Below are 9,647 nucleotides of genomic sequence, written 5' to 3'. Positions count from 1 at the left end.
TGGTGGCCAGTGTGTCTGGTGTGGTGTCAGTGGGAGCAGTTGTGGTGTCTTCTACAGTACTGGAATAAGGAACAGAGGAGTCAGATGCAGTGGTGGAAAGAGGATTTGTGGTTGTTTCTTTGGTAGTCACAGTGGCTACTGGCGAGCTTGGGGCAGGAGATGTTGTGATGGAGGTTCGTGAAGGGCTGGAAGATGTGGAGGAAGCTGATAAAGTGCTGGTGGCATCAGGGGTGGAGGCTGTGGGGAGAGTGGTTGAGGCAGACTTAGTGGTGGCTGAGGAAGAAGAAAGGGCTGAGGTGGCTGGGGCTGTGCTGGTGGCAGCAGGGGTGGAGGCTGTGGGGAGAGTGGTGGATGCAGATTGTGTGGTGGCTGAGGAAGAAGAAAGCGTTGAGGTGGCTGGGGCTGTGCTGGTGGCAGCAGGGGTGGAGGCAGTGGAAAGGGAAGTGGCAGGGGTTGGGGCTAGGGAAGTGACTTTCTGGGAGGTGGCAGCTTGAGTGGTACCAGGAGTGGAAATGCTTGGGGCAGCAGGTATGGTGGTGGGAGTGTCTTTGATAGTAGAAACAGAGGAAGTTATAGGAAAAGAAGTAAGAACGGCCGTGGTGGCAGCCAATGTGGTAGAGGGAACATCTGTGGAGGTGGTGGGCTGTGTGGTGGCAGGCGATGTATAGGAGGCAGTAGAGGTGAACTCAGTAGTGTCCAGGTCATAATCTAATGTAGTGTCATCAAGTGGGCTAGAGTTAGATGTAGACATGTCAACTTCAGTGACCAGGGTTGTGGCCACTCTGTCAGTGAGCGAAGCTGTGGTGTTTGCTTTGGTAGTCAAAGAAAGTCCAGCAGAGATACTGGTAGAGGAAGAAGTCAGTTCTGTGGTGGTTTGGGGGATGGTCACTGTGGATATTGCTGTGCTAAGTGCAGCAGAAGTGGTGGCATCTTCCTTGGTTGTAGCCGTAGAAGTAGTTATTTTCGTGGTAGCTGTGGCCACAGTGGCAGGGTTAGTGTTCCTGGCCTTTGATGCAATTGAGGTCGAACTGGATGTCGCTGCAGATGTAGAGGTAGATGGAGTAGCAGCAGCAGTGCTAATGGAAGTCTGTGCTGTGGCAGGAGCTGCAGTGTCCACAGCAGTGGTGCTGGTGGCAGCAGACATGGTAGAGAGAGCAGATTTGGTGATGGAGATAGAAGTCATTGAAGGAGCGGAGGGAGCAGGAGTGGTTGAAGCAACAGATGCCGTAGAGAAACGTGCTGTGCTGGAGGCAGCTTCCTTGTTGAGGAAGGTTGAAGTGACTGTGGGAGCAGGTGTGGTTGAGGTAGCTATGGTGGTAGCCGACGTGTTTCTTGCTGGTGTTGTAGAGAGAACTGTGGTTATGGCTGATGTCTTTGTAGTATCCCCAGCTTTTGAGGTACTTCCAGCCAGAGTTGTAGCAGTGAGTGAAGACAGGATGACTGGACTGACAGTCGATGCAGTGGTAGTCGTGGGTGTAATGGTGGTTAACATAGACTTAGAAGCTGCTTCTGTGGTGATAGGCGATGTAGTTTTTGTCACACTTGTTGAGAAAGTAGAAGCAGGAGTTGTTTTAGTGGTGGCAGATACTGAGCTGGTAGATTTAGCCACTTTGGTGGTAGTAGAAAAGGATTCAGTGGTTTCCACCACAGATCTGGGAACTGGGGTGGATTCTGTAGTAACAGGGATTGTGGAAGAGAAACTAGTAATTTTAGTTGATTTGAGAGATACAGGGGCAGATGAACTGGTGGCAGCTACAGAACTGACAATGGTAGTAAGTTGAGGCTTGATAGAGGTGGTGAATTTTGTAGTAGAAATCACAGGTTTTATAGTTGTGGTAGATTTGGTTGTGAAGGTAGTAGGTTTAAAAGTGGTGGTAGATTTGGTGGTGGAGGTCACAGTCGTGGTTGTGGTAGTGGTTGTAGTTACAGTTGTGGCAGGTTTTTTAGTGGTGGAGGATTTGGTAGTGGGAGCCTTTGTAGTTGTGGAGGATTTAGGGGTATTAACCACAAATTTGGTAGAAACAGTGGATTTTGTGATTGTAGTTGTAGGATTAAAAGTGGGAGAAGTTTTGGTGGTAGAAGCCACTGAGCTTGTGGTGGGCTTTCTGCTAGCTGATGTAGATTTAATGGTTGTAGAAGGTTTAGTGGTCAATGACAAAGGTCCTGAAGATAAAGTTTCAGTGGTGGTTGGAGTAGGATTTGTTGGCAACTTACCAGGATGTACGGGAGGCCGTACCCCTGGATGATGATGCTGAGAGCCAGGTTTAGGTCTCAATGATGGCTTTCGACGAGGTCTGCGAGAGCGACGTGGTGGCTTTTTACCAGGTTGCTTTACAGAAGGTTTCTGTGAGCCAGGGCGCCGGATGGGTGTATATGGACGGCGATAAGGTAGATTACCAAATTGGTTTTGTAGAGCAGGATGACTGGGTGAAGGTATCTTTGGTCCAGGTTTTCGTTGGCTAGGATGATGATTCTGAGGGCCTGGGTGAGGAAGTCTGTGAAGACTAGGACGCCTTACCCTTTTGATTTTCTTTGGTTTTCTTGCTTTTGCCTTAGGTTTTCTTTGGATAGATTGTTTCCTTATTGGTTTATTCAAAGGAGGTTTTGAGGGCCCAGTCTGTTGACGTTTGAGAACATTTGGATCAGTCTTTGCTTGACTTGTTTGTTGCTTTATGGTTGGTTTTTTATGAGGTTTTTCTGGGCCAGGTGTTTTCTTTGGAGCTAATGGTTGTGGCTTAGTTTTACGTTGACCTTGCCTTGGACCATTTGGAATTGGAGGTAGTCTGGGTACTTTTGGTTTTTGTTGAAATTTGGTGCCAGAGTTAGGTTTTGGTTTCCTTGTTAAATTTTTACTGGTTTTGCCTGGATGATATTTCACAATTCTACGTTTTTTAGGAGCTGGTGAATCCCTAGGACTTGGGGGTTGGTGGGAGTTTTGTTGCTCAGGAGATTTTTGAAGAGATCTTAGTTTACCAGATGGGTGATGTCTATGCACAGTTCTCTGTTTACCAGGTTGCTTTATTACCTTTTCGGTTTTGTTTGGTCTATTTGCAATGGGTACTGACTTCACAGATGTTTTAGTAGCATTTAGGTATTTCCTTTGGCTAATTTGTTTTTGTGTAGGAGTCTTTGTTTGACTGACTTGCTGTCTTTTGGTTGTATTATTATGAGGTTTTGATAGAACATGTGTTTTCTGTGGACCTAATAGTTGTGGCTTAGTTTGGGGCTGACCATTTCTCTTACCAATTAAAACTGCAGGTGGATTGGGTCTTTTTGGATTTTGTTGAACTTTGCTTCTTAAGTGAGGCTTAGATGTTCTTGGAATCTTTTTCACAGTTTTTCCTTTTCTCTGGTCAGTTTGCTTTTGTACTAGAGATTTTGTTTGGCTCGATTGTTGCCTAACAGTTATATTTTTATGAAGTTCGGATTGATCAGCTATTTTTGGCAGTTTAACTTGGCGTTTGCCATTTCTTTTACCAGTTGAAGATAGCTTGGACTGTTTTGGGTTCTGCTGAACGTTGGAACTAGACTGGGTTTGTGATTTCCTTGGTGATTTTTTAGCAGTTTTACTTTGGTGAAACTTGGTTGTCCTAGGTTTTTTGTAAACTGTTGAATTTTGGGGGCTTTGGATTTGTTGGCTACTCTGTGGTGCAGAAGATCTTTGTTGAGGATTTGGTTGACGAGCTGGTTGAGGTCCACGCTTGGCTATCACTGACCTTTTTTGTTCATTTCCTTCTGTTTTCGGTTTAGAGCGTCTAATCTTTTTTATAACTTTTTTTACTTCATGTGGTTGCTGTTTAATAATTGTGTTCTTAAGTTTTGGTTGGCTGGATATTTTTTGCTGGCGTAATATCTGTGGCTTTGCTTGTTGGAGATCATTTTTTTTAGGATTTGAAGATGAAGATGTTTTGGTTTGGCTTGCCTTCTGTTGACTAATAGTACTTGTGGGAGACTTAGATTTCTTTGGTAATTTTTTAGGGGTTCTAACTGAATGGGTGTTGGAAATGCTAGATTCTTTGTGAGTTGTTAATTTTGTATTATTTTGGTGTTGGTGGCCTCTTTTTTGTGCAAGAGATACCCGATTCGGTTTTGATTGGCCAAATCGAAGATTGCTAGGCCTGGAATTTTTAGATCTCAGCTTACTTGTTTGTTGTTTTTTCTCTTTAGTTTTGTTTTGTCCACTAGATTTTGCCTTAAGCTTTGATAATGGGGTTCGTTTTGTTTGAGAATTATTAAAATTGTATTGTTTCTGGTTAGCTTGTTTTTGTGTGGGAGTTTTTATTTGCCTACTGGCTTGTTGCTTTATGGGTTTATTTTTTTGAAGTTTTGATTTAGCAGATGTTTTCTGTGTACCTAATACTTGTTTTGTAGTCCTATTTAGGTAATTTTTCTTGATAACATGCTGATCTTTTGTCGATTTATTTTGTTCAGATGTTTTTGACTGAGATTTTGATTGGCTAGATATTTTTGGCTTACTTACGAAGTTTGACTTATTCTTGGGTTTAATGTCCTTTTGAGATGATGGAAATTTGGACTGATCTAATTTTGGACGAATGTAGTTACCTGTGAGGGGTTTACTACTTCTAATTAACTTTTGAGCAGATTTACCTGCATCAGTTCTGGTAGTGCTAGATCTTGGTTTAACTGGTAAATTCAGATAATTTGGGGGTCGTTGTCTACTTTGTTGTACAGCAGAGCTTGGACTAGATTTTGTGTTTGTAGATCTCTTTGGGCCAGAGGGATTTAAACGGGCTTGATAGCCTCTAGATCCTTGTTGAGAAGATGGCTTTAGCTGAATGGGAATCTGACTCCTCCCTGAGGAAGTTCCATGCTGAAGTGAAGATGATGCTCGTGGAGATGGATTCATCTGTTGCCTGTTTTTTAGCCTGTTTTGTCTCTCTTGGGTTCTACTCGTCTGCAGAAGGAGAAAGGAAAGCATTTAGCGTGAATAACCTCTCATTGAAAATTCCACAGATTAAAAGTCTTGAGCAAGCTTTCTTTATGCACTGGTAAAACTATGTTATTACTGGATGATAGGCAAAATTCTTTTTTCTCAGTTAACTGCTGCATTGAGAGTAAAGCTTTTGTTCAGGAAGGTTCTCCAAATACCACACTGTGGTGACAAGCACAAAGTCACAGAGACTACCACATTCTCTACCCCTGATGGATGCTGTGAATGAGAATGTGAGACTCTTATTTTTGGTAGAATGTAATACTTCAAATTCATAGAGGAATGGAGGGACTAATTATATTCAGAGCCTTTAACTAAGAAACTTGGTCAATTTAGGTTTACTGAAAAAAGAGAAGCAGCATCCATTTTACCACAGCTTTCCAAATAATTTTTCTCTACCACTTCCTCTTTAATCCTTCTTGGCAATCCTCCAGACAACTTGCTGATTAATCTTCATAAACTGTTCTAATATTTTCATTTTTGATGCAAATACTCCCATTTCCCAATTTGTCTATTTGCTTTTGTTGAATTAATTCTTACAGTCCTGAATTGATCATTTTTAGTTCCTTATAATTTGACCCAAATCTATAATTTGAACTTTTAAATTCATAATTATCTAACTCTTCATTTTTGACGCGCCTTTACTAGCCCTGTATTTTTTTTGGGGGGGGGTGGTACATGTGATAATTTAATATATACATATAATTTGTAAAGATCAAAATCAGTATAATTTGGATATTTATCGCATCAAATTTTTGTCTTTAGCTGTACACAAGTTTTTTAATTTGATCAGGTCCCATTTATTTATTTTTGTGTTGCTATGATTGCCTTTGGGGTCTTCTGCATAAATTCTTTGCCTAGGCCAATGTCTATAAGAGTTTTTCCAAAATTTCCTTCTAGAATTCTTACAGTTTCATGCCTTAGGTTTAAGTTTGTCACAAGAGCAAACCAACAACCTTCAGAATGGGAGAAAATATTTGCATGTTAACATCCGATAAAGGACTGATAACTAGAATCTATACAGAACTCAGGAAAAATCAGCAAGAAAAAAATCAAACAACCCTATCAAAAAATGGGCAAAGGACATAATGTCTAATATTCCATGGCTGTCATTTCCCCTAAAGCACTAGCCTCGGCTCCTTCTCTGTTGATTGTTAGAAGTTTATAGGTTTTTTTTTGTGGTGTGTTACATATTCTATACACACCCTCTATACACTGCCCTCCACCTTTTGCTTCAAAATGTTTCTCTACCCCAGCTCCTGCCCAAATCCTCAACATCCTTTCAGTATGCTTTGGAATAGTGGATAATGTTTATTTGTCTGTATGCCCTAAAATAAATATTACCTTTATTTTTCTGGCCTAAGACATTTATACTACTGAACACAAGCCTCTGTGAAATGTAGATGAGATAAATGCACATTAAAAACTTACACATTAAGGTTTTCTTAATACTTTTTCAGAATACCAGAGAAACCCACAGAACAAAAACTGACATGCTTGCCAACTGGACACTAATACTCAAGTACTTAACCAAAGTTAAAGTCCAATGTATTATTAACATTAAGAAAATCCACTTCCAGCTAATAAACCTCCCAAGATGAAAACTGAAATCAGAAATCTCAGTGTCTGTGCATGGTGGAGTGCCCCAAGGCTCAGACCTTGTTTCTTTCCTCTTTGCCATCTATTTCTGCTGCCTAGGTGGGCACTCAATGCTGCCAGACAGTCATATATCTCTAGTGCCCTCACTCTTCCACTTTTCTGCATGGTTAATTCTCAGTCTGTCCTCTTTCCTAGAATTGCCCCAGAACACCTCCATCTCCCTCTCAGCTGATAACTTTGCTTCCACCTTTCCTGAGAAAACTGGAGCAATGGAAGAGAGCCTCAAACTCCCACTACATCTGTCCACCTACCAGCATCTGTTACCTACTCACCCTTCTTCTGCTTCAGTATTTTGTTTTTCCTAGAATGTCTTTGTCAGCATAAAAACATACTTCTTGACCCACTTATCCTACCAGCTACAAGTCATTTCTTTGCTTATCCTTGCAGCAAAACACCTGGGAAATTATTTATTCTCACTCTCAAATCCTCTTCTTCCATCACCTCTGAAACTTACTCCAGGTCAAGATTTTATTGCCGCTATTTCACAGAACCCATTCTGTCAAGATAACCGATGATCTCCATGTGTTTGATTCTTGGTTCTCATCTTACTTGACCTGTCCTTAGCATTTGACGCAGCTGATCACTCTCTCCTCTTTGGAATTTTTAAAAAATTGACCTCATGGAAGCAAACACTCTCCTAGGTTTTCTTACATCTCCCTAGCTACTCCTTCTTAGTCTCCTTTGCTAGTTCTTTCTCCCTAATGTCTTAATTTTTGAGAACCTCATGGTTCATTCTTGGGTGATCTCTTCTACATCTATATTAACTTCCTTGGTGCTCTGACTCATTTTCATGCCACCCAAATTTTCAACATCCTCCCAGATCTCTCTCTTGAAGTTAGAATCTTCCATCCAATTGTCTCCATGAAATCTTCCCTTGAATTGTGCAATAGTGCTTTCATACTTATCACATCCAAAACTGAACTTCTGATGTTCCCCACCCCCACCAAATTTCTCACATTCAGCTTCCCCATTTCAGTTGATGGCGATTTCTACCATCTATTTGCTCAGGACAAAACTTTGGAGTCAAACCAGACCTCTCACACTCCTGTTCCTCTACTTCAAGATGTGTCCAGGATTTTATGTCTTCTAAACCACCTCCACTGCTACCACTGTGCTCCAAGCAACCATCATTTTTCACCAAGTTACTGCAGTATCTGCCTAACCAGTTTTCTCCCTTCTCATAATATCCTCCTACAGGTAATTCTCAATACAATAACTAGTGTGTTTAAAACATGAGTCAAATCAGTACAAAACATAGGTTATTCTCAGCACAGCCTCTAGTGTAGTTTAAAACATAAATCATGTCATTCCTTGCTTTAAAACCTTCCCTTGGCTGCCAACTTTACTCAGAGTAAAGGAGTTTTCACTCTGACCTTTAAGGCATTATATAATCTGGCTCCCATTACCTTTTCAACATCATTTTGTAATCATTTCCCTCCTATTCACTCCTACTGACTTCCTTGCTGTTCCTGGAAAACACAAGACGTGCTTTCACCTTAGTGCTTTTGCCCTTGTTGTTCCCTCTGCCTGGAACATTCTACTTCTAAGGAGTCTCACATTTAGCTCTCTCACTTGTTCTTTCCTCAAGTCTCCTTTTCAGAGGTCTTCCTTGGCCACCCGATCAAAAAGTTTAAGCTGATCCCCATGTACATAGGGATGGATATCACCCTTCCTTCTTCAATGTTTTTCTCCTTAGTATTTATCATCACTCACATATCATCTGTTTATTTATTTTGCCTACTACTGTCTCCCAGTGTCCAGAATAGTACATGGTACTTGGTAGGCACTAAATATTTGATGAATAAATGATTTGTTCCACCACCCAAATGGAAAAAAAATAGCTTCTTGGCACATATAAAAATATTCAAATTACATATAAGTGATTTTAAATAGCATTTAATGACTTTATATCATCAATGGAGGCTGACTAAGCCTCAGTGATGCTTACCGAGAAGCAGGCTATGAGCACGAAGAGGCCCAGGGTCAAGTAGAGCCCTTTCATCCTTCCTGGCTGGTCCCTGAAAAAACAAGTATCACTCATTTTTTTGTTGTCTGCACTGCAGCTACATAAGTGATGAGTAATTACCATCAACACAGATATTTCTTATAGGGGAAATTATTAAGAGTAATCATTTGAAATCTTTAAAGGAGGCAAAATACAAATGCTAAGACATAATATTTTTGTTTTAATACATTTTACATTTAATACTTTGCATTCTTGGAACAGGGTGTTTTTCAATTTTAAAAATTTAAAATTATTAAGCATGTAAAATAGGAAATAGAAATGTCAAAACATTTGAATTTCCAGAGTATTTATCATTATTCAAATGGTACTACAAGCTGCATTTCAATGTTGAATATAAGCATTTTGCTGGTTTTGTGAATTTTATCTTAAGTTATGACTACTCTCTCCTACTTTATAGTACCAAGAATTAGTATGATTAAAGCAGGTATTTCATTGGATTAGGAATTTGTTTTATGAAGTCATGGAATATATGAGTTAGAAAGTATTTGAGAGATCATGATTTCTAACCAATTAGTGTAGTATGTCATAAGGACACAGTCTCCAGTTTAGAAAACAGTTTTACCATTGTGTAAAGAGTAGCTACCACTTACTGAGCTGATCTACAAACTGGGCGTGATTTATTTACATTGCACATTCACTTCTGCAGCTACCCTAGGAAGCAGTTACAATCATCTTCATTTTACAGATAGAAAAACCAAGAAAAAGTTTAAGCAACATATTCAGGGTCACAAAGCCAGTAAAATCCAAAGCTAGAGTTTGAAAACATGACTCTCTGACTTCAAAGCCCTTGTTTTTATCTGTGTGCTATCATGAATGATCTAAAAATAATGCATTTTTCTTGAAAAATTCTACAAGAAAGGGGAGAAAACCTTTTCTGAAACGTATTTTCTCTAATATTCTTATTTTTGTTAGTTCTATGCCCTTACCTGGGAAACTAAACTGCAGAATTAGAATAATGGAACAAGAGGAAATTACACAGTTAATTTTTTTTTAAATTTACTTTTTTAGTGT

Source organism: Lemur catta, chromosome 19 (assembly GCF_020740605.2).
Source record: "Lemur catta isolate mLemCat1 chromosome 19, mLemCat1.pri, whole genome shotgun sequence".
NCBI classification, from domain to species: Eukaryota; Metazoa; Chordata; class Mammalia; order Primates; family Lemuridae; genus Lemur; species Lemur catta.
The sequence above is the reverse complement of the archived record's forward strand: the minus strand, read 5'-3'. Positions refer to the sequence as shown.